At 42.1% G+C, this 23,458-nt stretch overlaps 2 pseudogenes; both read left to right on the top strand.

Annotated features, from left to right (window-relative positions):
• Positions 1-8,873: 8,873 nt before the first annotated feature.
• LOC132422454 (B-cell CLL/lymphoma 9 protein-like) lies at positions 8,874-12,599 on the top strand (annotated as a pseudogene).
• A 728-nt stretch (positions 12,600-13,327) lies between these two features.
• On the top strand, positions 13,328-22,706 carry LOC138413860 (B-cell CLL/lymphoma 9 protein pseudogene; annotated as a pseudogene).
• The last annotated feature ends 752 nt before the right edge of the window (positions 22,707-23,458 follow it).

The following is a 23,458-nucleotide window of genomic DNA, read 5'->3' as shown; positions in this document are numbered from 1 at the left end:
TTTTCACAGGCTGCAGGTTTGTAGTTCCCATTGTGTTTGGAGTCTACCCCCAGTGGCTAAGGTTGGTTCAGTGGCTTGTCTAGGTTTCCTGGTGGAGGGGACTGGTGCCTGTGTTCTGGTGGGTGAGGCTTGATCTTTTTCTGGTGGGCAGGGCTACATTGGTGGTGTGTTTTGGGGTGTCTGTGACCTTATTATGATTTTAGACAGCCTCTCTGCTAATGGGTGGGGTTGTGTTCCTGTCTTACTAGTTATTTGGCATGGAGCATCCAGCACTGGAGCTTGCTGGCCACTGGCTGGAGCTGGGTCTTAGGGTTGAGATGGCACTTTCTGGGAGAGCTCTCACCAATTGATATTACATGGGGCTGGGAGGTTTCTGGTGGTCCAATGTCCTGAACTCAGCTCTCCCACCTCAGAGGCTCAGGCCTGACACCAGGCTGGAGCACCAATACCCTGTCAGCCACCCAGCTCAGAATAAAAGGGAGGAAAAAAGAAAGAAAAAAATTAAAAATTAAATAAATAAAATAAAATAATTTTTTTAAGTTATTAAAATAAAAAATTAAAAAGTAATAAAAAAAAGAAGAGAGCAACAAAACCAATAAAGAAATTCACCAATGATAACAAGTGCTAAAAACTATACTAAGATAAACATAAAAATCAGAAACAAGTCAGTTGCAGACAGCAAACCCCAAGTCTACAGTTGCTCCCAAAGTCCACCGCCTCCATTTTGGGTTGATGCATCGTCTGTTCAGGTATTCCACAGATGCAGGGTACATCAAATTGATTGTGGAGATTTAATCCGCTGCTCCTGAGGCTGCTGGGAGAGATTTCCCTTTCTCTTCTTTGTTCACACAGCTCTTGGGGTTCAGCTTTGGATTTGGCCTTGCCTCTGTATGTACATTGCCCTCAGGCTTCTGTTCCTGCCCAGACAAGACGAGGTTAAAGCAGTGGCTGATTAGGGGTCTCTGGCTCACTCAGGCCAGGAGGAGGGAGGTTTACAGTAGTTATACTTGGAATGCAGGATGAGCCTGCAGTGGCAGAGGCTGGTGTGACATTGCACCAGCCTGAGGTGTGCCGTGTGTTCTCCCGAGGAAGTTGTCCCTGGATCATGGGACCCTGGCAGTGGCGGGCTGCACAGGCTCCTGGGAGGGGAGGTGTGGATAGTGACCTGTGCTTGCACACACGCTTCTTGGTGGCTGCAGCTGCAGCCTTAGCATTTCATGCCTGTCTCTGGGGTCTGTGCTGATAGCCGCGGCTTGCGCCCTTCTCTGGAGCTCTTTCAGACGGTGTTCTGCATCCCCTCTCCTCGTGTACCCTGAAACAATCATCTCCTGCCTCCTAGGCAGTTCCAGAGCTTTTCTTGGACTCCCTCCTGGCCAGCTGTGGTGCACTAGCCCCCTTCAGGCTTTGTTCACGCAGCCAACCCCAGTTCTCTCCCTGGGATCCGACCGAATCCCCAGCCTCAACTCCCTGCCCCGCCCACCCCAGCGGGTGAGCAGACTGGTGCTGCTCAGGCTGGTGAGTGCTGGTCGTCACCGATCCTCTGTGCAAGAATCTGTCCACTTTGCCCTCTGCACCCCTGTTTCTGTGCTCTCCTCCGTGGCTCCGAAGCCTTCCCCGCTCCGCCACTCGCAGTCTCCACCCGTGAAGGGGCTTCCTAGTGTGTGGAAACCTTTCCTCCTTCACAGCTCCCTCCCACTGGTGCAGGTCCCGTCCCTATCCTTTTGTCTGTTTATTCTTTTTTCTTTTGCCCTACCCAGGTATGTGGGGAGTTTCTTGGCTTTTGGGAAGTCTGAGGTCTTCTGGCAGCATTCAATAGGTGTTCTGTAGGAGTTGTTCCACATGTAGATGTATTTTTGATGTATCTGTGGGGAGGAAAGTGATCTACGCGTCTTACTCCTCCACCATCTTGAAGGTCCCCCCCCAAAATAAATGTTTCAATTCTGCTTACAGAGGTATAATTTAGCAAATTACTGTAAGTCATAATTAGTTTGAGAGAAAGGTTTCCTTATACCTGGTCACACAGAAATCCAGAGATAAGTGAGGACAGGTAGAACTTGAAGTATTTTCAGGATAAACTTGAGCTCCAGAGGTGCTCTCATTGTCAGGCGGGCTTCAGCCGGGAAATGCTAACAAAACAAAACCTGCTGCCTTAGAGCAAGACCCCAGGCCCCGGCCCACCCCCATGTCTTTAAGAACCTTTAGCAACATCATTTTTAATGGCTGCTGAGGATTCCAGACATTGAGATAACACATTTGGTTGGAGACTGATCTTTCAAGAACACCTTTAGGAATTTTCGCTTCCCCTTAATACCTTTGTCAGAATTGGAAAAAGAAGAAAGGAGAGAGATTAAAATTCAAATCAGTTTCTCTCCTTTTTGAAGTGGTGAAAGGTTTGGTGCGGGAGAATCATAAGACAACAGGATTGTCCTTTCCAGCTGGGTCAGAGCTGAAGTGAGGCAATTGAGCATAAGTCTGATGTGACAACAGACTATCAGGATCCCCACATCAGCGGCCAACCTGTTCTGGCTGGGGCCTTGCCTCAGCCACGAGGCTGCATAGTGACAATTCAGGAGCTGACAGCATCTGCTCGTACTGCAGAGTCACCACATGCTTGCCCCATCTTGATTAATTGGCTTGTTTCATTTTAGACATTCTCCTGTCACAGAACATTCCATGATTGTACAAGTGATAATGAGTTACCCTAGGGATAACCTCTTCAGAACCAATGAATCTGTAACTCTTTGAATACTGAATACATCAGCCCTTCTCTAAAGTTACACAGCAAGGCATTAATACCATCTAATATTATAACATTTGTGCCAGGGTGGGTCTGAAACATTATATGTTAGCAATTAACCCTTTTGTTTGTGGCATTAATGAATGAGATTAGAATTGGATTTAAGGATTTGTTAAATGGCAAAGTCCAGTGACCTTAATTACTCTAATCTTATCTGACCTAAATGAATGAAATGCATTTCCACGTAAAATGGTAGGCATTGTTACCTTATAATGTGTAAGCTGCTGGTCTGATCTCTAATGTTAAAAACAAAAACGGAATGAGAGATAATGCAACATAGACTAATTTATGCATAAATCTCCAAAAACAATTAAAGGTATCTCAAGCCTGGACCACATAACATCTCCTAACAATCCTTTCCTACTTTTTACATAAAAATTGCTTTCTTGCCCTGATATAAAAGTTTTACCTACCCATTGTGAAAACAACAGATAATTAAAAAATACTTACAAAGAGAAAATAAAAACCACCTATGATTTGACCACACAGATATAACCATGTTATATCTGTTCGTTGTTGTTGTTGTTTTCCATAGAGATATTTTAATTTACAAATTGACTATACATATATATCTCTCTATATATACATACACATATAAGCCAACATATACATACATATGGGCATGCATAAGATATTACTATAGTGTTATTTTGGCTTATATTCTTCCAGGGGATTTTCTTCTATGCATAAATACATAGAAATATATATTTACTTTCCTAATATTTGGGAATGGCATCATGTTATACATATTACTTAATAGTATTCTCTTTTTTCATGATAAACAGTATGCCCTGGGTTGGTATTGTCTCTCTTCCTCCCTTCAGGCCACAGGGACTTAATTGCTTTTTTTTCCTTTTCAGAGCAGCCATCACCTCACCAATTTCTTGAGGTGTCTCCCTAATACATACTGCAGAAGACAATACAACATCCCCAGATTCTGCTTTCCTCAGTGTCCATGAAGCCCACCTCACAGACCATTGTTAAAGATTTCACTGGTAATTGAGTAGGAAAACAGATAATACAAAAATAGCCATTGTGGCACGTTCTGTAAGATTTGACAGACCTTCCTGGTTCCCTGGCCAGAGTGCCTGGGTGGCCTGAAAGGGTATTGTTTGTCATCTTTTAACCCTGGTAGAAAGTTTATCAAACTCCCCCTCACTTAGGCCTTTTCCGACCTTCAGCCTCTGAAATCCAGTGATTCTCAAGCTATCTGGAGGGGAGATGAAGTTGCTTTTTTAAGTATTCTTTTTCTGTGGTAAAATACACATAACATAAAGTTTACCATTTTGCCATTTGTAAGCATGCAGTTCAGCGGCATTAAGTACATTCATGTTGCTGTGCAACCACCAGTGCCCATCTCTAAAACTTTTCATTTTCCCAAACTGAAACTCTATACCCATTGAACAATAACTCCCCATTCCGATCTCTCCCCAGCCCCTGGCAACCACTCTTCTACTTTTTGACTCTATCAATTTGACTATTCCAGGTACCTCATGTAAGTGAAATCATACAGTATTTGTCCTTTGCTGTCTGGCTTATTTCACTTACAATGTCTTCAAGGTTCGTTCGTGTTGTAGAATATGTCATGATTTCCTTCATTTTTAGGGCTGAATAGTATTCTGTTGTATGGATATATCACATTTAAAAAATCTATTCATCCTATAAATACTTGAGTTGCTTTCACCTTTTGGCTATTGTGAATAAGACGGCTATGAATATGGTGTACATGTATCTGTTTGTGTCTCTGCTTTCAGTTCTTTTGAGTGTATATCCTGAAGTGAAATTGATAGATCATAGGGTAATTCTATTCTTAATCTTCTGAGGAACTGCCATATTGTTTGCTACAGAGGCTGCACCATTTTATATTTCCATTAGTGATGGACAAGCGTTTCAATTTCTCCCTCACCAAGACTTGTTATTTTCTGGAGCTTCTTGTTGTTGTTTAGAATAGCCATTCTAATGGATATAATGTGGTATCTTATTGTGGTTTTGATTTGCATTTCCCTAATGATTAGTGATTTTGAGTATCTTTTCATGTGCTTATTGGCCATTTATAAATCTTATTTGGTGAAATGTCTTTTCAAATTGTATGTTCATTTTTTAATTGAGTTGTTTGTTTTTTTTGTTCTTTTTTGCTTTATTTTATTTTTTTTTTAATTTTTATTTATTTATTTATTTTTGACTGTGTTGTGTCTTCATTGCTGCACATGGGCTTTCTCTAGTTGCCTTGAGCGGGGCTACTCTTACTCACGGTGCGCAGGCTTCTCATTGCGATGGCTTCTCTTGTTGCACAGCACAGGCTCTAGGCACGCAGGCTTCAGTAGCTGTGGCACGCGGGCTCAGTAGTTGTGGCTCGTGGGCTCCAGAGCGCAGGCTCAGTAGCTGTGGCACATGGGCCTAGCTGCTCCATGGCATGTGGGACCTTCCCAGACCAGGGCTCGAGCCTGTGTCCCTTGCCCCGGCAGGCAGAGTCTCAACCACTGTGCCACCAGGGAAGTCCCTTTTTTGCTTTATTTTGTTGTTTAACTTCTCTTCCATTATAGATTGATACTTTTATAAAATACAGTAAAATTACCACCAGTGAATTACTGGATATCAAGATGAAGGATGTTAAGATGAAGTCCTAGTACATCTGTTTCTAGCCATAATGAAGTAAAAGGGATTGATTCACTCTTCTACCTTAAACAGTTAGGAAACCAGAATAATATATGAAACAATGGTTTTCAGATATTGAACAAAAGTCACATTAGGAGTGTGATCCCTTCAGAGGAAAGAAACAAACAAGGTGAGACCTGTCACCTCAGCTTATTGCTTAGAGGCAGCCTACAAGCACACTTGAGAGGATCAAACTGAGCCCTGGTAACATAACTGCATGCCAGAACGAAGACCACAGCTACATAAAGGAATACAGCAAAATTCAGTACCCAGTAGTGAAAATTTACACAGTCCCCAATCCAATTAAAAAAAAAATTACCTGGTATGCAAAAAAGCAGGAAATATGATCCTTATGAACGGAAAAAACTCAACTGTTAGAAGATGAATTATATAAAAATGAAACCAAAAAATGACATAAAAATATAAGACCCATTTTTTAAAAATTATTAAATTTAATGGACATAAAGGAAATTATTCTGTCAAATTGCTATAAAAGTTTCTACATGCTTGCTCCCATGTTTTATACTTATTGTTCCATGAAATGGCCAGTAACAATCCACAGACCATCAGCTGGTCTGTAGACCACACTTGATGTAGCCCTGATTAGACCAGTATTTTTTTTAACCTCAAGCCGACTGACTTAAATATGATTACAGAAAAAAAAACAAAAACAAAAACACATTTGAATGTATGGCCGGCCGTACAAGAGAAGAGCCTGTGTCCCAAAGTGAATTACATGTCTCTAGGGATTCCAATCTGAGCGGCTCCCACCTCAGGGTGTTCCCAGCACTATGCCAGACCCTGAGGGAAAACCTGAGGTGAAGACCCAAGTCCTCAGAGTGAAGCATGGCAGGGAAATTTATGAGAGGCTTAATTAGCACAGTCATTTTATATAAGTAGAGACACAAGGTTTTAAGTAAAACCCTTCTGAGCCTAATTATTTCCTCTGTTATCAGGGACTTCAGAGGAAACTGCACTAAATCATTCTGGAAATAGGTCCTCAGTTCACAGATGCTGAGAACTAATTACTTAACGCATTGAATTGAGTGCATGTTGTAACTGCAAAATATGAAGACTGGATTAGAAGAGCCACCACGAGCTCTTTACCAGCTACCTCTTGGAGGCAAATGTCCATGGACACATTGTTCCAGAGGAGAATGGAACATTGTCTTCCGGAAAGCTGCTAATTAAGAGCTTCTAATTAACAGCAGCTTTCCCTTACAGTCCTGAGGATGGTTGCTCAGCCTATCCAGGTTCAAAACTGTTTTGTGTGGGGAAGCTGGGAGAAAGGAAAAAAAAAAAAAGACAAAATAAGTATGTATAAATTGGGGATATGCAAATGTCATTGTTGACATTCTACTTGTTACTTTCATTTTGGAATTCATTGTAACCCATCTATCAATGTCTTTTTCTATTCCTGTTGTTTCTCATCTATGAAAAGAATATAATGATAACAGTATCTTCCTCATAAGGTTTAAATGATTTAATATATGTAAACATATTGGCACATACTAAGTACCCAGTAAATATTAACTGTCTATACCTGTATCTATACATCTATAGATATTTACTTATTTTTTCATTCATTCAAATCCACTGAAGAAATACATGGTATCTGAGGGATCAACCTAAAAATTATACAATTGAGCTTTTTAAATTAAAAGCTCTGGCATAATTGTACAGAATGTAGCACTGTCAGTTTCAATTTAGACCTTATCATTATTGTCTGTGGCAAAAGCACATCACCCCAAGGGCAAGGAGTTGAGTCCTGAGGTGTGGGCAGTAGAATCAATCTGCAAGGGCAGGTTGTCTGACATCAACTTCATCATCTACAAAGGTTCAACATCCCCTTTGGTTTCCTCGCAGAATCATTAGTGCACATTTCTTATGACTGTGTCATTTTGGTCTATTGGCAAAAAAAAAAACCAATTATGTGACAGAGCACTGAGTGACACCTGCCTTGGCTGGGTATTGCCACTCGCACCCGGAGTGCTCAGAAGAGTGATAGAGGTGATGTGTTAACTATGCTCAGTCAAAAGTAAAAGATGGAGAATAGTGTTTTCATTTTTCAGTTTCAAATCTACATCCCTTTATCCTGCTGTACAAAATAGGATCTCATGGTGATCACAGTAAGATCTTGGAGGGCACTGTGCCAAGACATGTGAAGAGGTGCCCCTGACCTGGGCATTCTGAAATTCTTGATGAGCACCTTGCCTGGTTACAGACAGCTGTAGCAGCTTCCTGCTCCTGTTTCCAGGGAGGAAACGGTGCTCTGTGTGTTCCTGAGTTTCTTTACAGATTTCAGGGGTGCTCCCTATATGAATGTGGAAACTTCTCATAAGATGACCAGTGGCCACTAGGAATGAATGCTCTAATTACTTTTGGTGACAGTAAATAAAATTATTTTGATATGGATCAGAGGTCTTGTCTATAGAGAAAGGGCTCTTTCAGTTATCCTTATGCTTGGCTAAATTGGTTTTCTGAAATGAGAATGTAATATTCCTGAGAGAATGAGTATTCATATTGAACTATTTTCATTTAAAAATAATCATTTGGGGGGTAGAGGTGAGCTCTCATACTAAACTAGAAGTAGCAAAAATTAGATAATAAGGAATTTATTTTGTTGTTTTTCTGCTTCCCAGTTTTCCTCCTTGACGTTCTACAGATTTCTGTTATTGGTCAATTTTTGTTGCTGTTGTTTCTGTGTCCTTTCTTGACACCCTCAGTCAGTCTCTTGGTTTCAAATATCATCATTGCTCTGGGAAAAACAACTGAATCTCTCTTTATAGTTACGGGACTTCTTATTATATGAGGTAATAAATCTCTATCATCCAAACCATCTTGGTTTGGTATTCTCTTACTTGCATCTGGAAGTATCTTGACTCTTTTTCCTCTAAACAGTAATAGGAGAGTGAATCATTCTAAAGCCAAGTCAAGATCATGTGGCTCCCGTGTTCAGAAATCTTCAGTAGTTCCCCACTCCCTACCAAAGAAACCCTCCAAATTTATTATCTAGCATTTAAGACTTTCCTACAATCTGTGCCAACTAACCTTTCCAAGCTTATTTATTATATGCTTTCTTTACCTGGTCCTTCCAGTGGTTAAAACACTCTAAGAGCTGCAGTGGGGAGACAGAAGAGGGGAGGCTGCCACCCAGCTAAACAGTTGGCTGGGACCTGGACCCAAGCCCACTCCCCATTCCCTGCCACCACCCTGCCTCCAGGGACTAAATGTGGAACTAGCTGGTGTCAGCCCAGTTTTCACCTAGAAAGTCACTTCAGTTTAGGTGGCAGAGATCATCTTTGCAAAGTTCTTTTGTGTCCCAATGTAGATTAAAGAGCAAATTGAACTCCCGAAAGGTGGGGGTTGCCTTTGAGAACATGGCTCCTAGGCCCCAGAGCTCCAGGATCAGCACGGCAGCATGGTGGCCCTTGTGTATTGTGTGCCCTCAACATGCAAGGTTCTCCTCTGGCAGCAGGAAGCACACTCCGAGAATGCTGAAGCTGCAAAACCCACTTCCAGAGCACAGAAAAACAAAGAGGAACAAGGTATACCAGCAGCCAACATGCAGGAACGCACCCAGCAAGCAGCAAGCCACTGTCACTGACTCAGCAATTGCTTCTGCTGTGGTCCAAGAAGAACTCAGAGAGCCTGTCCCTGTCTGTGACTGCAGGCTCAGTCATTCAACCAGTGCAGTCCAGTAACCCTAAAGGGAGGAACTCCACCACGAAAGAGTCAAAGTCCAACAAACAATGATGAACAACACAATAAATGAAATTAAAAATTCTCTAGAAGGAACCAATAGCAGAATAACTGAGGCAGAAGAACGGATAAGTGACCTGGAAGATAAAATAGTGGAAATAACTACCACTGAGAAGAGTAAAGAATAAAGAATGAAAACAATGGAGGACACTCTCAGAGACCTCTGGGACAACATTAAATGCACCAGCATTCAAATTATAGGGGTCCCAGAAGAAGAAGAGAAAAAGAAAGGGACTGAGAAAATATTTGAAGAGATTATAGTTGAAAACTTCCCTAATATGGGAAAGGAAATAGTTAAGTCCAGGAAGCACAGAGTCCCATACAGGATAAATCCAAGGAGAAACATGCCAAGACACATATTAATCAAACTATCAAAAATTAAATACAAAGAAAAAATATTAAAAGCAGCAAGGGAAAAACAACAAATAACATACAAGGGAATACCCATAAACTTAACAGCTGATCTTTCAGCAGAAACTCTACAAGCCAGAAGGGAGCGGCAGTACATATTTAAAGTGATGAAAGAGAAAAACCTACAAGCAAGATTACACTACCCAGCAAGGATCTCATTCAGATTCGATGGAGAAATTAAAACCTTTACAGACAAGCAAAAGCTAAGAGAATTCAGCACCACCAAACCAGCTTTACAGCAAATGCTAAAGAAAATTCTCTAGGCAGGAAACAAAAGAGAAGGAAAAGACCTACAATAAGAAACCCAAAACAATTAAGAAAATAGTAATAGGAACATACATATTGATAATTACCTTAAATGTAAATGAATTAAATGCTCCAAGTAAAAGACATAGACTGGCTGAATGGATACAAAAATAAGACCTGTATCTATGCTGTCTACAAGAGACCTACTTCAGACCTAGGGACACATACAGACTGAAAGTGAGGGGATGGAAAAAGATATTCCATGCAAATAGAAATCAAAAGAAAGCTGGAGTAGCAATTCTCATATCAGACAAAATAGACTTTAAAATAAAGACTATTAGAAGAGACAAAGAAGGACACTACATAATGATCAAGGGATCGATCCAAGCAGAAGATATTACATCTGTAAATATTTATGCACCCAACATAGGAGCACCTCAATACATAAGGGAAATGCTAACAGCCATAAAAGGGGAAATCAACAGTAACACAATCATTGGGGACTTTAACAGCCCATTTTCACCAATGGACAAACCATCCAAAATGAAAATAAATAAGGAAACACAAACTTTAAATAATACATTAAACAAGACGGACTTAATTGATATTTAGAGGACATTCCATCCAAAAACAACAGAATACACATTCTTCTCAAGTGCTCATGGAACATTCTCCAGGATAGATCATATCTTGGGTCACAAATCAAGCCTTGGTAAATTTAAGAAAATTGAAATCGTATCAAGTATCTTTTCATTGCAGCTCTTTTTACAATAGCCAGGACATGGAACCAACCTATGCGTCCATCAACAGATGAATGGATAAAGAAGATGTGGCACATATATACAATGGAATATTCTCAGCCATAAGAAGAAACAAAATTGAGTTACTTGTAGTGAGGTGGATGGACCTAGAGTCTGTCATACAGAGTGAAGTAAATCAGAAAGAGAAAAACAAATACCATATGTTAACACATATATATGGAATCTAAAAAAACAAACAAAAAAATGGTTCTGAAGAACCTAGGGGCAGGACAGGAATAAAGACACAGACGTAGAGAATGGACTTGAGGACACAGGGAGGGGGGGAAGGGTAAGCTGGGACAAAGTGAGAGAGTGGCATGGACATATCTACACTACCAAATGTAAAATAGATAGCTAGTGGGAAGCAGCTGCATAGCACAGGGAGATCAGCTCTGTGCTTTTGTCCATCTAGAGGGGTGGGCCAGTGAGGGTAGGAGGGAGACGTTAGAGGGACAAGATATGGGGATATATGTATACGTGTAGCTGATTCACTTTGTTATAGAGCAGAAACTAGCACACCATTGTGAAGCAATTGTACTCCGATAAAGATGTTAAAAAAAAAAAGAGTCAAAGTCCAAGTCAAAGCAGGAGATGATGGCCTTCCCTTACAGTGATGACCCCATCTGGGAATCCCCACCTGCCTTTCAAATTCTCCAGGCAGAGAAAACAAGGGGACTGGCCAGTCAATCCTAGTCCCCCCTCTTAATGACTCCAAGAGTGGGAGCCATACACTGTAAGCACTCCTTTGGCCTGGTGGGAGCCTGGACCTGAAGAATGGGGCTGCAGATGGTGCCAAGGGAGCAAGGTATTCCCCATCCCCTGCCGCCTCACCGCTTTGGTCAGAGCTCCTGTGACTGAAGAATAGAATTCTGCTGACCACTAAAGTCCCAGGATTCCCAGTGCACAACGCACTGATGACCCCATCATATTACATGACCCACAGCTCTTCCAGACCTTTCCACAGCCAGACTATTATCCAAAGCCCACACCTGCTCTGAAGACATTAGACCAAATAGTGTGTATGTTTTCAAGCTGCAGATTCTGCACTAAGGGTCAAGTTGAAACTGCTGCCCCTTTTCACATCCATGACATCCCTAGCAGCAAGACAGAGAGAAGCATACCTCTGTGAACAGGCAGATATGTGCCTTTGGAATGACCTGAAACCTCTCCCAGCTCCAGCCAACCAGGGTTGGAATTCTTCCCCGAATACCACACCGCAGCCAACTCTGTGTGTTCTGGCACCAGCACCCACACCTGCTGCTCCCATATGTCCCCTGAGATAAGCCTGGGGTAGAAAACAAACTGATTCCTTCTGCAGGCAGCCCTGCCAGCTCTACTCCACTGCTCCGACACGGTAGTGCTCCAGGCCTGATGCCCCCAAACCAAGCAGTTACCTCTGTCTCCTACAGGGCCAATGGCTCTGGCAGATCCCAGTGTACTCCTTCCCCACCTCCCTCCACTAGTGTCCAGTGGAGATCCCCCCACCCTGGGAGAAACCCCAGATAGACTACGTCATGAGCAGCTTCAGCATCGGGAGCACTCCTTACACACTCTCAAATCTAGCGCATGCTTTCCCCTGATGAGAAGACATTCGTAGCAGCACAAGGGATGCAGAATGCTGGAGTGTTAAATGAACCTCCAAAGAAACCAGAAGGGTTGATACAGGCCAGAGTGGCTTAGTAACAAAGCTTAGGTAAGGGACCTGGGTCCCAGACAGCTGTGGAGGCTCCACTTGTCCTTCCAGGATACAGAGATGTGCCCTTTTGTCCAGATGAAGTGATTCCACCTTCCATGAACTCCCTGTCTGGGCCCCTAAGACCCAACCACCCAGATCATATGATTCCTGAGCAGTTAGTTTGGCTGAAATTATAGCAGGAGTTTTTAATAAACAGAAGAAGAGGTATCAGGGAAAAGTGGCTGTACCCTAGCACTCCCTCCAGGTTACAAAGGTTTATCTGCACGGACCTTAGAATTTCTCTAAGGGCCTCTCCCTAGATACCAGATGACCCCTAGTGAAGGCTGGGCACCTGGGCACACAGAACCATCTTCTGATAGTATGACTGCACCATGTTCTCTGCTCTTAGGCACACGGCCCTCGACTGCAACATACCAGGGATCAGCTATGCCTTCCTGGATTTGCAGGAATGATAATCTGAAATGGAAGGGCAAATGTCACCAACCCTGCATCCAGACCACGTCTTTCTGGAGTCAGTTGGCCAGACAACATGTCAAAAATTCCAAATAATTGAAACTTCTTTCCTGGCCAGGGGGTCTTTTTGATTGATGGGATTGCTTCCAAAACCCCCAAAGATTCTCTGCAGAGATGCTTCAACAGCAGCTTGCAGAGAAATTTCAAGGTGGTCTCCCTGGGATAAGCATAACAGGAATAAGGTCCAACATGGAGATGACTAGCATGATCCCAGGCTCTCAGTGAACATTCCCATTTTCCTGCAGTCCTGCCAGGATAACTTTCCAAAAACGATTCCCCACCAATGAGCCCTGGTTGGGAATTTGAGTTTGGGATGGTCCTTAATGTCATGAAAGGAAATGTCAACTTAAATATCAACAAGGGATCCAACTTTCAGATGACACCTCAAAAGATGAGAGGCTCAGTGTGCCCTGGGGAGATGATGACTTGCACTCAGGTGGCTCCGAGATGCTGCCTGCTGAGCAGAAGCTGGCTCCCCTGCCATCTGGTGAGCGTCCTCAGCAGGAGTATGTCCTGGGCTTTAGGCCATACTTTCAGTGTCTCAAGGTCCAGGAAGCAACGGTGGTTTGCAGAATCTCAGAGAAACAATCGGACTCACCAGAAGGACTAATGGCCAGCTCTGTCATAGCCACCAATACATCTCAACCCTCTAGAAACCCCATTAGCCTCAACACAGCTCCTCCAGTTTGAAATGGCCTGGGGCAAAAGCCCTGTGCATTCTCCTGGTCTGAACCCTCTGCAACCTCCCACCGTGTACTGTCCAGTCATCAATGCTGGGCTCACCCTGAGGAAACCTCAAGTGCCTCCAGATTCCATTGTACATGGTAGGCCTGATGGCAGGCCCAGACGCTGCTGCCTTCATTAAACAGCCTTCTTAGTGTTTGCTGCTGCTCTGTGGGTGATCTGCTTCTGTGAATAGCTAGATGTCTTCTCTCTAGTACAACTCGCCTCCAGAGCCTATCCTTCCCCAAGCCTGCTCTCCATTGTGGTGTCTTAAATGTTCAAGTTTGCAATGTCCAGTTCTACCTGATTATTCCATTATGCCATCAAGATGGCAATCGACTCAGATGACAAGCTCCCCTCCAGCTCCTTCACTCAACTTCTCATCAATGAATAACCTGCCAGAAATGGGCATTAATACATAAAAATCCTCGAATTTCACGTTCTGATGCCAACACTCAACCCCATGGGAATGACCCAACCACTCCTCACTATAACCACATGCCCTCTTTGGTTACCATGGGAACCAACATGCTTCCTCATGGTGTTTCAGTGGGGTCTGATTTGATGTCACACAATCCTATGATGGGTCTTGGGTCCCAGGAGCCTGAGATGGCATCTCAAGGACAGATGGGTTTTTGCAGGAGTTCCCTCCAAGATGAGTCTCTTCCGCAGCAGGTATCATTTTCTTGCCATGGCCCCAATGGAGGCAGAGCAACTTCCTGGAGACGTGGATGTCCCAGGAGAAGGCACATTTGGCCATTCTAACACCCAATTTAGAATTCAGCACTTTAAAAGCCTGGGGGCCCAAGGGGTCCTGACTCCATCACTGTGCTGGGGAATAGCCTGTCTTCAGTCTTTTCGGACCCAGATCTTCAGGAAGTCATACCTGAGTTGAACCTGTCCTCTACACTCCACCTGAGAAGCCCAGCCAGACACTGAAATGGTTCCATGAGGGGAAGTCCCAGGCCATAAACAGCCCTGGGGTCCTAAACCTGGGTTTTTGCACAGGGGATGATGGGCAAACCAGCCCCCTGAATGTACTAGCTTTGCGTGGCTTGGGAGGTCCCGGGTTTGTGGAAACTCTGGGCATCCTTCCGGGTACAGGTGTAACCATGCCGAGCCTCAACCCAATACGATCACTGGCCTCTCTCAGGCAAGAGCAAATTATTAATGAAACACACACACACAGACACACAATTAATTTTTAAAAAACTAACTGTTACTAAGTTCAGTGTAGGGTAGGAATAGTAAGAAAATCTATTTTTTGTTTAATATTGAAACTTAGGACATTGCTTTTCAGTTTAAGTGCACCTCATCACTGTCTCTCTCGATATACACATCCACCTCTTTCACCCTTCACCATCTCCATTAAGTGTGCTTCTTTCCCTCATGCCCACCCCCAGCCTGCTCACGCCCTGCCTTCCCCCCTTCTTTTCCCTTGGGTGCTGCATACTCAGCATTATTTGGGGGAGATAGATCTAGTAAAGCCTCAGCATCCCTGCTGAGCATCCTCCTGGTTTTGGGAGGGAGAGTGAGGTCTGTCCCTGGAATGCTCTGTGGCTTTCTCCTCCCGGGTGACTTTTTCTTTGCCAATATGCCCTCTTTTGCCTCCACTCTTGTTTTCTGGTCTCCTTTTCTGCGGAATTTCCAGGTGAATTTTATTAATGTGGGATGGAACAGATGCTAATAGTTATCCAGGATTTTGTTTTTGTTTTTTGAAATTTTGTGGTTACTTCCCTTTCTTCCTGCTCCCACACACAAAGTGTTCTACGGAACTTCCATTAAATTCGGTACAAAACCACTTGCTGGGGCTGTGATGTCAGAAAAATTAAATATATTGCTTCATGTAAAATTAAAAGGAATATTTCAAGGCTCAGTCCAAAAATGACTTCCATGAGACTCTTCCTGATCTCCAGGGGAGACCAAATGTCATTTTCCTTGGAACTTGCTACTAACATCTAACAGCTTCTTCCGTCCTTTTCTTGTAACATACTTTTTTATGTTTTATCTTTCCTATAAATTGAAACTATGTGAGAGTTGGTTCTGACCCTGATTCAACTTTGGATGCTGCACAGTGTTTTGCATGTAGCTGTTCACTGAATGTTAGGCAGATGCATAATTTTTTTCTCTAACCACTGCAAATTATCCCTAACATGGGGAATGATGGAGGGAACAATTAAAACAAGCCTCACAAGTTGAAACATGACACTCAGTTTATGAAATGAGGAGAAAAAAAGAGGAGTCGGAGGAGGATATAACCTGAGCTATAAATAGCTTTAAAGAAACTAAGCAACATGTGACAGGGATTTGTATGGGCTTCCAAGGTGCTGCGGGTAAAATGCTGGAGTTTATAAGAAGGAAGGGGAAGTTTATAAAGTTTGCTTCTTAGCAGTGCAGTCAGGCAGTATCAGGGCTTACTATGTGTCTTTGTGCAGGCTGCTATAACAAAAGGCTGTAATAGACTGGGGGGCTTAAACAACAGACATTTATTCCTCACAGTTATGGAGACTGCAGGGCTCCAGCAGATTTGTTGTCTGGTTGGAGCCCGCTTCCTGGTTCATAGATGGCTGTCTTTTTGCTGTATCCTCACATGGTAGAAGGGACAACAGAGCTCTCTGTGTCTCTTTCATAAAGGCACTAGTCCCACTCATGAGGGCTCTACCCTCATGAAATCACCTTGCGAAGGCTCCACCTCCTAATACCATCACATTGGGGGTTAGGTTTTCTAACATGTGAGTTCTGGGGGGACAAACATTCAGTCTCTAACATTATGGTTCTGCATAGGCTCAGAAAGCACCCCGCACATCCTATCAAGTGAAAAGTGATGCTGATGACAGCCCTACACTGCCAGTGGTGTCTCTTGAAGCCTTGGAAACTGGGGATTTTAATAAAAATCTTCCTCACAGTGTCCCTCAGGAAAACTTGGAGGTTAAAATTTTATCAGATCCAGTGCTATTATAAAATGACTCTTTTTTAGCCTCCCCAAATTAGTTTAATATTCAAAGCAGCTTATTTCAACCATTCCCTGCTTAGTTAAATGAAGGCTTGGAAATACAGAGTGCACATGGAGAAGAGAGAAAGGTCTCTGTCTACTTCAGAAAATATTCAGAGTACATGCCTGCATCTTAACATTTTGCAGCCATCCTCTTTTTGTGAATTGCTATTTTGACACTTTATTTTTACTTACATTCAAGAATGACTCTTGGGAAGACTTCATTTTAAAAGTATTTTCTATTTACCTTGCTTAGGTATCATGATGAAAGTACTCTGGAAGTAGTCATATACAGATGGGGGCAATAAATGTGTGCTTTTAAGAAATGTCACGTCCAAGATTCTTAGCTTCTAAATGCAATGACAGTGAGGAACCCTCATGGCCTTGCTGCCACAGGCTCCAAACACCAGCTCCAGCCCGTCCACCAGGAATTATGTCACTGTCCTGAGGCTAATGGTCTCTGTTTACTCACAGGTGTGCTCACTTTAAATAAATCCCACTTACAAAAATTTAGACTTGCCAAATAGAAAAGCTGGCAAAGTGACTGCTAAAGAAAAGGATCCTTTACCGTGTCAACACTTTAAATAAGAAGCTGTTTTAGTAGATTTTAAAGTTTGAAAACATTTATTTCCCAGGAACTCTGGATTTGCTGGAAATGCTGCACACCTGTGTTCTCTTCATTATTCTAGCACAGGCTTTGACACTTTCTGAAGCCAGCCAGAAGTAGGATAAACAGCTAATTGTCTGTGTCATGTGCCGTGTGGCTTGTGAATCCAGAATAAGAGGCCAAAGAAGAAAATGATTGTTCCAGCACTGATTTGCTGTGAATCAGTTTCCATCCTCAGAAAATTCATTTTATTTTACTCACAGGGAAATCATATTAAACTGCCTACTCCATGTCAAGTTGTTTGGATTTCTGTGAAGAAAGAAAATAAGGGATTGGCAGAACAGCGTGTTATATGGGGAAAATCAGATCACCAGAGAATATTGGAGCTTTAATGGTCCTTAGCACCCTCTTAATCAGGCAAAATCCTTCATACTGTAGGTGCAAAAAGTAGAATGGGCATCTTTGTTTTGCCTTCCAAGCATTTCTGTTTCTCTTCCCAAGCTAACCTTAAAAGATGGATCCACTTCCAATGAACAGTTCCGAAGAAGGAGTGGCATTGTTGGCTTCAGAGATGGAGACCTTCTGAAGTGGCTCCTCTGAAGGTTCTTGGCTTAGGTCACAATTTTTTATGTATAGTGGGTACCGGGGAAAGGCAGCTTTTCATGTGAATTTATTATTGGCATCAAACAAGGCAGGATTTTGTTTTGGTTTGTTTTGGCCCATGGTAGGGTAGAACAGAGAATGGAATTACATAATCAGGCATTCCCAGGCAAACAAATTTAAATGTTGCTTTGAGTTTGAATTAGTCTGCTTAATGTCTAAATCTCACAGTTCTTCCTTCTATCTGTAGTGCAACCTAAAACATAAAAGATAAAGCATTCTCTGGGTTGAGATCTAACCCTGTATTCTGTCTTACACTCTGATCTACAAGGATGTAGAATTTGCTGCAATGGCATGTTATAGAGACATGTTCTGTCTTGAAAATAAGTAAGATATTTCTGTTAAAAATAGATATGGAGATTAGTGGTGGATAAATCTCATTAAGTTTGGAATCTGGGTTGACTTTATATAAGGGTTCCAGGAATTCTGGGGCTTAGTGACAGATTACACAAGTATTTGGAGATTAAAGAGCTCATCAAATCCAGGAAAAAAATGCATGTCCTTTAAGGATGTCCCCCCAAATATATGTGTTTGTGTGTATACACACACACACACACACACACACGCACACACACTTAGGGAAGAATTAATAACCAAAGCTTCAAGTTTTCAGAGGCTTATGTCTTTTCTACTTCTGTGGGAGAAGAGAACTCTATTCTAAACCATGCCCACCAGAGCAAGCAAACCAAATAGGACACACAGTGTTTTCTCAATGGCCATATTAAGAACTGAGCTCCCTTGTAGGTATAAAAAGAGACAGCCTGGCTTGAGTTCAAATCCTGTCTCTCTCAACTTAGTTGCTATGTGGCCTATTCAAATTATTCTACCTCACAGAGCCTCTATTCCTTCAACCTGAAAGCAGAGGGGGTAACAGTGTGAGGATAAATTTCCTATCACAAAATAAAAATTTAAAGCCATGTTTGATTAAAAAATAATATTCAAGAAAACCTGAAAATAGAAATCTACGTTTACATTGACTGTATGAAATGTTTTTACAATTCCTGTCTCCTCTGTACCTCTAAGGGACTACTGCTTCAGTATCCATTTATTCTTTCCTGGTTCAGTAGTTGCTTATGAGCCTAACACAGGGAGAGGCAGTGGCCCTTCAAAGAGAGAGTCCTAGACTTGTAGAGAAAAGAACTGGGCTTGAGATCTGACTTATCCATTATCTCCGACCTTGGAAAAATCATTACATTTCTCTGACTTACGGTTTTTCATCTGTAAGATGGTGTTTTAGACCAAATGTTGGTGTCCTCCCCAAATTCATATGTTGAAGCTCTAACCCCAATATGATGATATTTGGAGGTGGGGATTTGGTAGGTAAGTTTAGATGAGGTGATAAGGGTGGAGCCCTCATGAATGGGATTAGTGCCCTTATAAGAAGAAGAGACAAGGGCACTCTCTCTCTCTCTCTTTCTCTCTCTCTCTCTCCCCCTCCCTCTCTCCCTCCCTCCCCCCACCCCACCATGTAAGAACTCAGTGAGAAGGTGGCTGTCTGCAAGCCAGGAAAAGGGGTCTAAGCAGAAACCAAATCAGCTGCCATCTTATTCTTGGACTTCCCAGCCTCCAGAACTGTGAGATATAAATGTATATTTTTTAAGCCACCTAGTCTGTGGTATTTTGTTAAAGCAGGCCAAGCTGACTAAAACAGATGGGGATAAAAATACCAACCTATATTATAGAGTCCTTAGATCACAAATGAGACATATATAAAATCTCTGCAAATTTTCGATCACTAAACAAATTATGAGTACTGTGTTAGGAACTAGAGAGATGTAAAAATGAGCCAGGTACTGACCTTGACCTCAAAAAGTTCAGTTTCCTAGGTGAGGTAAGACTCATGTATTACCAACTATGATACAAAAGAGAAAGGGCCATATTCATTCATTCTTCAGTCATTCATTCATTTGTTTAACAGACATATATTCAGCATCTGCTATGTGCCAAGTGCTAGATTTGGGGCAGCAATAAACAAACAAAAAATTCCCTGTTCTTACAGAGCTTTTATGTGAGTCATGGAAGCAGTCAATAAACAAATACATAAATATTAAATAATATATTCAGTGGTAGGAAGTGCTTTGAAGAAAAATAAAGTAAGGCAATGGAAAAATTGTGGTGAGGGAGACTTGGCTATTTTGTACAATGTGATGAGAAAAGACCTAGTCAAGTCATGTGACTGGAGGGTCAGTCTCATTTGAACAGACACTTCCATGAAGTGAGGAGATGAGCTTAACAGGTTTCTTGGAGGATAATGTTGAAGGCAGGGAAAACAGCAAGCGCAGATGTCCAGAGGCAGGAATGTTAGTCATAAAAAATATTCTAACAGGCTCTGGGAATTCAGAGTTGATGAGATTATTTCTAGCTAAGAGAGTCGATAATGATATAAGACCCTCAAGATCAGTTCAGGGAAAATAGAGGTCCTGCTAAAGAAGAAGCTTGTATAAAAGCACCACATATTTACATAGTCTTTTATATTTTTCACCCATCTTTTGCTTAGATCATAACTCATAAATTTCTATCCACGGGTACATATTTATAATCATTATCCAACCCACAAAGATAGTCGTAAATGATCACATTTCAGTTTCCTATAAACATAATAAGTGGACATCGTTATTAGTCACCCCTTTCCCATTTCAGATTATTATTATCATCACTTCAGATATAGGATAGTTTAGAACCCATACTTTGGAGTTAGGCAGATAGAAATTCACATCCCAGTTCAATTGGTTCTAGATTTCTGACCTTAAGGATATTGCTTAGGCTTTTGAAACCATAGTTTCTTTATTTGTAAAATGGAAATGATGATATCCTGAGGAGTTTGTTGTGAGAATGAGAATGTTGTGGGATTTTACATACACATACACACACACAGTATTTAACACAATACCTGACATAAAGTAAATAATTCACAAATAATTGTTTAAAAATAAAATAGTGGGAGATGCCCTCTTTTTACCTATTGTCCTTCATGGAGGTGGTATTGAAAAATTGCTCACTGATGCTATTCTTTCCCACCTTTTCTTTATTGAAATATTCACAAACATCAAACTATAAAGCAAGAAACTTAGAATCTAAAAGTCATACGATACAAATGATTCCAAGATGAATGCAAGAGAAAGTATGAATGGAAGTAACAAGAACAAGTATTTACAAGTTTTTACTGCATAAGAAGGCTTTGAAAGACATTAATCTATTTACTCTCTGATAATAAACCTGTAGTCTGAATATTATTTATCTTCCCCATTTTACAGATAAAAATATATGACTCAGATAGGTTGAGTGATTTTGGCTAAAATCATACAGCTTGTGAGTGGTGAGACCGGAACTTATATTTAGGTCTTCTGATTCCAAGTCCCTGGGGGTAGTTATTGGGGCAACTGGTGCCCAAGAAATTCTCGCAAGACTGGAAAAACTTCCAAGTGATTAACTGAGTTGGTTGCATTATGGGCCTCCCTCCTACTTGTGAATTTTGATTTTTCACTGAGGATTATTAAAGAAAGTTACCTAAGCTTCTTCACAAAGCTCCAGAAATTTCTGGTTACAGACAGCTAATGAAGTATGTGTTTCTTTCTGAATGGATTTCAGAGAATCTAGATTTTAAATAGCCTTGCTTGAAAGCAAGGTCCCTGTGTTGTTTAGGCTCGTTTGATCACTTGTCTGAGCTCTGCAAGGACAGGGACTATGTCTTACCCATCTTTGCATCCCAAGGCCCAGCAAAGAGCCTGGCACCCAGGAAGCTCCCAGGCAGGGCTTGAGGGCCAGGCTGACAGGCCCTGTGATGGTTGATATCAGTTAGCATCTCCAGTTTAGCTCTGATTTTGGCTGCAGTGAATACTCTAGACATCAGCTGTCATGAGAAAACATATCACATGGTAATTTTTCAGCTTTTAGTTCTGAATCCAAGCCCCTGGCCTGGATGATGAGACAATAGAGCCCTCCAGCCTCTATACTTCCCACCATTTCTCCTCTCTTTCTGGTTCCTTTTCAGAAAGAGCTTCTCTTATAGGAGCCTGAGCCTGAGCCAGAGCTGCAGACCTTGTTTGCCTCAATAGAGAAAATAATTTTAAAACAAGGACGTTAAATTTGCCTTCAGCTTTGGGTCTTGAATATCAGTGTTGACTTAAGCCTTCCCCATGGAGAAGAGTGGCATTGGTCAGCAGAACTGGTGAGCAGGTGGCATTAGCACCAGCATGGAAGGGAGCTGCAGCGAGTTGAAATCTCTGCACTGTCATGTAACAAGGGCTGAATGTATTGACCAGCTTAGGTATTGATCACTTTACACACATTATTTAGTCCTCGATGGAGGATTCCTATTAGTATTCTCATTTTCCAGAGGAGAAAGTTGGAGAATAGAGGTGAAGTGACTTGCCCCAGGTCACAGAGAGTAAGTGGCAGGTCTGGAATAAAACAAAGCAATTGGACTTCACAGCCTGTGCTCTTAACTACGTGACCTTGGGCAAGGGAATGACCCTCTCAGTGCCTCCATTTCCTCATTGGTAAAATGAATAGAGGAACAACTACTTCCTTAGGTGGTTAGGAAAAGTCATTGAGATCATACATGCAAAGCCCTTGACACTTAGTAGGCACTTAAAATATGTCAGTTCCCTCTCTTCCCTCAAATAACCTGAGATTGAAGAGTGTCACCTCTTGAGCGATCCTTTAGAAACTTAAAGCTAAAATTAATCCAGGCCATGCCAGAGCCAATGACAATAAAGCTGATTTGTCCAGACTTATTATTTTGTTTCAATAGGAGACCTGCCTCCACTTTCCTGGGCAGGTCCACAGAGCCAGCCCAGACTGAAAACGCACGTGGCCATTGCAAACGCATTGTTGAAACATGACGGACACTTCAGGAACCAGGAGATTCTTTCTGGAAATGCCTTGCTTCTTAGCCAAAACAGAGATGGTTAAACAGTACAGCAGTGCAGCTGTGGCCTTCAGGGCGCACAGTGGGGCTTCACGCTCCTGGGGCAAATGGAAACCCAGGGACACACTTGCCAGCTGGCACTGTCCCTCGAGGGACAAGATATGCGTGGCCTCGCCTTCCAAGTTGAGAGCAATTGCTGGCAGGACACCATGAGCATGTCAAGTTAAGGGAATATTTTTTTTTAAAGGCCCATCACTGTTTTTCTTTCTTTAAATGGTAGCCACCAAAAAGTTATGCAAACACTTCAGCTGTGGAATATTTAATCTGACATTTGGCATAGCTCCCTTGTTGATCCAAGACATGAAGTATGCAGTATATGACTTGCAGTTGTTTCAGTGTTCACTTAAAAAAAAGATAAACCAGACACAACAATTTAATTTTCTATCCCCTCAACTTTAACTGGGTCACTACCAGGATCCATCCTTGATTCCCAAGTAATAGGATGACAATTATGAACCACAGTCCATAAGATGAATAGCTCATTTAATCAAGTTGGTGGATTTAGTCTTTTTCTTTTTTGGCCCTGCTGAAAGCTTTAGGAGTCCCTGTGCTTATGGTTTTTTCTAGGGTTTGGCAGTTCTTTTATTTGGGTCTGGTGTTTCGGGGTTTCACGTGCTCTTGTAGAAACATTGCCAGAACTGTCCTCCCATCATCCTTGTCATTGGG

The sequence above is a fragment of the Delphinus delphis genome, chromosome 3 (assembly GCF_949987515.2).
Source record: "Delphinus delphis chromosome 3, mDelDel1.2, whole genome shotgun sequence".
In the NCBI taxonomy this organism is placed as follows: Eukaryota; Metazoa; Chordata; class Mammalia; order Artiodactyla; family Delphinidae; genus Delphinus; species Delphinus delphis.
The sequence above is the reverse complement of the archived record's forward strand: the minus strand, read 5'-3'. Positions and strand labels throughout refer to the sequence as shown.